Raw genomic sequence first — 6,196 nt, forward strand, 5'->3', positions numbered from 1 at the left:
ATACGTGAGTATACATATTATCAATTTATAGATATTAGTTAATTTCTATTTTACATTTTCTTAACAAATAAGCTTTATTAATTATTTGACCAATAAAATATTTCATTAATTGACTACAAAAGTTTAGGCGGGGAATGAAATAGGAGGATTTTACTTTTATATATAGTATAAAATATAGATTACGATCTTTTTATATTTTAAATCAATTAGTAATATCATTTTTCTCGGAATAATGGTCAAATAAACCACTGAACTACACACAAAACTGCAATTAGGCCATCGAACTCAAAAAGAATGCAATTGGATTCTTGAACTATATAAACTCATGCAATTAAGTACAAATTGACATGTTTTCAAAAAAAAAAGTCCAAATTGACCTGTTTACCTACAATTGTGATGACATGGTGGTTACTAATTTTAAAATAAACTTTTTAAATAATTTTAATTAAAATAATTAAATAATAATAATAATAATAATAAAATTTAAAAAAAAAAACAGACGTCTCCGGCAGTTCTTCTATTTTTTTTAATTTTTTTTAATTATTAGTGCTTATTGTTATGTGTAAATTAATATCAAGCAACCTTATCTAGGAAAAAATGAAAAGAATTACGTAGTAATATTTACCTAATTTTCGTTCCATTTTTAATTGATGATGTAGAATATTATTATTGAAATATTTCCGTTTCATTTTTAATTTCCGTTCCTTTTTTAATTTATCTTTAATATTGTTTATAATATGCCTTTATTATTTATGATGTAGAATGTTTTCCTTTTTTAATTAAATTGCAATGATATGACCATTTCCTTTTTCATTTTAGTTAATTATGGATATTTTTTTTATTTACAGTCAATTATTAATATTCATTTCCTTTTATATATTCAATCAATTAGTAACATCAGATTCATTTTTAGTCGATTTTTTTTTATTTTCAGTTAATTAGTCAATTAGAATAATAGATCCACTGGTATTTTTACCTAATTTCTGTTCTATTTTTAATTAATGATGTAGAATATTATTATTGAAATATTTTTATTCTATTTTTAATTTACCTTTACTATTGTTTAAAATTTAAAATATGCCTTTACTATTCTTATGTTTTTATATATAGTATAGATTAATATTATGCTAATTATGACGTCCATGTATTATGAATAAGTATGGTAATTAAGGAGTATATATTATAATTAAAAAATAATGTATATTTTAATTTCGTTTAATTATGGACGTAATATGTGTATGTTTAATTTTCTTTAATTTTATCCGTAATATATATGTGTATGTTTAATTTTCTTTAATTATGTCCGTAATATGTATACCATTAATTTCTTTAATTGATTAGATAAAATTACGGCAAGTATAAAAAACCGTTTAATAAAAGTATAATGTTTGAACTAATTTCTCAATGACCATAATTATTAAGATTTTATTCCAAAGTAACCATTAGCATAATTTTATATGTGTAATAATCTNTAATATTATTTATAATATGCCTTTATTATTTATGATGTAGAATGTTTTCCTTTTTTAATTAAATTGCAATGATATGACCATTTCCTTTTTCATTTTAGTTAATTATGGATATTTTTTTATTTACAGTCAATTATTAATATTCATTTCCTTTTATATATTCAATCAATTAGTAACATCAGATTCATTTTTAGTCGATTTTTTTTTATTTTCAGTTAATTAGTCAATTAGAATAATAGATCCACTGGTATTTTTACCTAATTTCTGTTCTATTTTTAATTAATGATGTAGAATATTATTATTGAAATATTTTCATTCTATTTTTAATTTACCTTTACTATTGTTTAAAATTTAAAATATGCCTTTACTATTCTTATGTTTTTATATATAGTATAGATTAATATTATGCTAATTATGACGTCCATGTATTATGAATAAGTATGGTAATTAAGGAGTATATATTATAATTAAAAAATAATGTATATTTTAATTTCGTTTAATTATGGACGTAATATGTGTATGTTTAATTTTCTTTAATTTTATCCGTAATATATATGTGTATGTTTAATTTTCTTTAATTATGTCCGTAATATGTGTACCATTAATTTCTTTAATTGATTAGATAAAATTACGGCAAGTATAAAAAACCGTTTAATAAAAGTATAATGTTTGAACTAATTTCTCAATGACCATAATTATTAAGATTTTATTCCAAAGTAACCATTAGCATAATTTTATATGTGTAATAATCTGTGAATTGAAATAATTTACATAATTGTATGGACGTAATAATATGTGAATTAGCATAATAATACGTGAATTGAAATAATTATCATAATTTTGTTAATCTCCTCTAATTATGGATGTAATATGTGTATTATCAATTTCGTTAACTGATTTGATAAAATTTATATTACGAACAACAATATTAATTCATTAGTTGTCATAATTTTTAAGATTTTATTCAAAAGTAATCAAATGAAATGCACGGGTAATTGACATTATCTGAAGTAAAAATATATAAAATTATCGTAAGAATGAAATCTCTATGTTTTAATGACCATAATAAATTTAGATGTTAAATATAGTGTAATTAGCACGGATTATTTAGATGGTAAATAGTATATGGTAATTACCTATACAGATTAGCATATTAAACGATTAACATATGGAACAATGTTATAAAAAAGGAAGGAAGCCTTTTAGATAAAATATATTAGGAATAATATCAATTAAATAAAATATCATAGGAATTTCTCAATTCTATATTTATAATTACCTTTATAAACAGATTTAATAGGAAAATTTAGTTACAAACTTATATTAAGAGTTATGGATTATTATTATTATATTATTATTATTATTAGGAAAATTATATTAAGAATTTTAGATTATTATTACTACGAAGTATTATATTATTATTATTATTATTATTATTATTATTATTATTATATTAACATTATTATTATATTAACATAATAGATTTTAAATCGAGGCTACAAAATTTAATATTATTATTTAATTTATTCAAGTATAGTAATCACCATTTTTTAACTAATAAGTGTGAATTAGTATTGTGCAATTAATGATAAAGATTAATAATAATTGAAATCAACAATCAATGATACAATGACCCATGTTTAGCTTCCAATGCACCATTTTTTATAAAATGAAGAATTGGAATGGTAAAACGAACAATTGGAATGAATAATTGAGGATTTATTCAAGTATAGTAACCACCATTTTTACCAAATTACATAAGCATCCGTAAATGGGGAAGATCAAGATTGCAAATTCTACAATATATAGATGAGCATCCGTAGATTGCTAGTTATTTTGCACAGTACAACTAAAAAGATGGATAGTTAAATAAGGTATTATCATTCAAAATCTTGTAATACAAAGTTACAATACAATGTTTTTCCATTAGAAATTACCAATCAAAGTAATGTGATTAAAATATATAATTATAGAAAACATTTGATTGTTCACTACAATCACTCTGAAAATTGTAATTTTACATACGTGATACGCCCATGGAAAAATTGGCCTAGCTACTTGAAACCTTATCAGCAAAAATTAAAGCATATTGAGCTGTTAAAATCAAACTAAATCACAGTACTACAAAATACTCTATGGAATGCAGACTACACCATAAGGATCTCCAACATGCAGAATGAATCAACTAAAAATTAAATCATACCGCATACCATAACAATTCTACGCGTGTTAAAGTTCGATCTTCGACTTCGTAGAATTACAGATTATAGATCTCTAACTAATAGTGAGAGCACAGATATTGGTACGTTGTGAGAGAAGAGTCATTTCTCATCATTATATAGTGGAGGATAAACATAATATGGAAGATTTTTCAAAAGGAAAGTATAATTAATTTTAATTTTATGTAAATATAGATGATTGACATGTAAAAATTTTACTACAATATTATATAATTTTTTCATTCTAATATAGTTAATTACATGTCAATTATATAAATATATATAGATATATAGATATAGATATAGATTATCATATCACTAATCACCAATCACCAATTAATTAATTAATATCAATATCAATCTATATAAATATAAATATTAATATATAACAATATTACCATATCACTAATCACCAATCACCAATTAATTATTATTTTTTAAAATAATCACCAATTAATTAATTAATATTAGTATATATTAATATATTATATATTAATATATTAATATTAAGAATAATACCATATACCATATTATCAATTATCAATTATATATCACCAATCACCCATCACCCATTAATATTAACAATATTACCATATTATCATATTATCATTATCATATATTACCATAATAATATTATAGGATGGATAATTAATAAAATAATAAAATAATAAATAAATAAAATAAATGATTTTACCAAAATACCCCTAAGTTTTGGGGGGAAAATTTGGGAGGAGGAAATTGTTTTTATATATAGTATAGATATGGCTTATGACCGAGTTTCTTATATTTGGTTCTTAATACAAAATTACCATTTAATATTATAAAATTATATTATTATATTATTTTGTAACCTGCATACTATTAATATGTATGAATAATTATATTATTTATTATTATATTATTATATATTATATTATATATGTAACCTACACATACTATTAATACGTATGAATGGAAGATAACCAATTATAATTAATACATGGTTGATTTAGATAACTAATTATCATGATAACCAATTATAATTAATACATATGAATGGCTAATTTTTATGAATATATTATATATATGGATAATTAATAAAATTAATGGTCTTACTAAAATGCCCCTAACTTTGGGCGGGAAAATTTGGGAGGAAGATATTGTTTTTATATATAGTATAGATTAGAGTAATTTTTTTCCTTTCCTTCTGTTTGATTAACATTCATTTTTATCGTAGATACTAGTATTGTTATAGTGGGCTAGCCTGTCCCACTGCGGGTCTAATTTCGGTGGGTGTAATTTTTGGTGAGTTTTGGCGGGCCAGCCCACCAAGCCCACGGGCCAGCGTTCTCCAATCCTAGCCCGCTCCGCGTGGGTTTGCGGGCTTTGCAGGCCGGCATGTGGGCTTTTCGTTTTTTTTTTTTTTTTAATATATGTGAAATTAAGTAACCCTTAAAAATGACAATATTTAATTGAACTTTGCCCTTGAGAAAAACTCATCATGTACCAACCAACGTAACCAACCTAAAATAGTATGTATCAAATATATATTTATAGGAGCACGCTCTAATGAGAACGGGTGCCCAGGAGAGAAGTAAGAACGATTGTCCACGTGTTCAGATCAACGAATCAGATGTAATTTTAAAAAAACGACGCAGTTATATTTTCGTAAATAACTCGAACTTTGGTGCAAGTAAGTGTGTTATAAGTGCAAGTAGTTGGTGCACATTTGCAAATAAAATCACTTACAAGTGCACATATTTTCAATTACAAGTAATTTAGCTTGTTAACATTCGTGCACCTAGGTGCAACTAATTATACCATTAGGTGCTAATGTACATTTTATTTGCACATGTAATACATTTTACATGCACTTCTGCACATATTTTCACTTACAAGTGCAATTTACATTGTTAACATTTATTAAACATTCATGCACCTAAGTGCACCTAGTTATAACCTTAGATGCAATTACATCTGGACACGTGGCGGGCTGCGAAGCGTACTCAGTTCTCACTTGGGCGCACCGTTCTCATTTGAACGCAATTATATATATATATGTGTGTGTGTGTGTGTGTGTGTGTGTGTGTGTGTGGTAGAGTTCAAGTGTGAACGCGTCTTAACGTGTGAACAGTGTGGCCTTACCACTATGTATACAGATATACACCACTCAGTGTTAGAAAATGCACCACACAAATATGCACCGTTAGGTACACATCACCAAAAAACACACCACTAAGTATGGAATATACGTCACACAGTGTTTGGAAATGCACAATTAGGGGCAGAGGAGTTATGTTGCATTATTTTGGGTGTGTGGTGTGTTTTTTGGTGTTTTTGTGTATTTTCATGTGGTGCGTTTTCTAACACTGAGTGGTGCATTGTATAACATTGAGTGGTGTGTCCGCACTGTCAACACGTTAAGACGCGTTCACACTTGAGCAGATTTATATATATATATATATATATATATATATATATATATATATATATATATATATATATATATATATAAAATTTTTGTTTTAC

Source organism: Ipomoea triloba, chromosome 13 (genome assembly GCF_003576645.1).
Source record: "Ipomoea triloba cultivar NCNSP0323 chromosome 13, ASM357664v1".
NCBI lineage: Eukaryota > Viridiplantae > Streptophyta > Magnoliopsida > Solanales > Convolvulaceae > Ipomoea > Ipomoea triloba.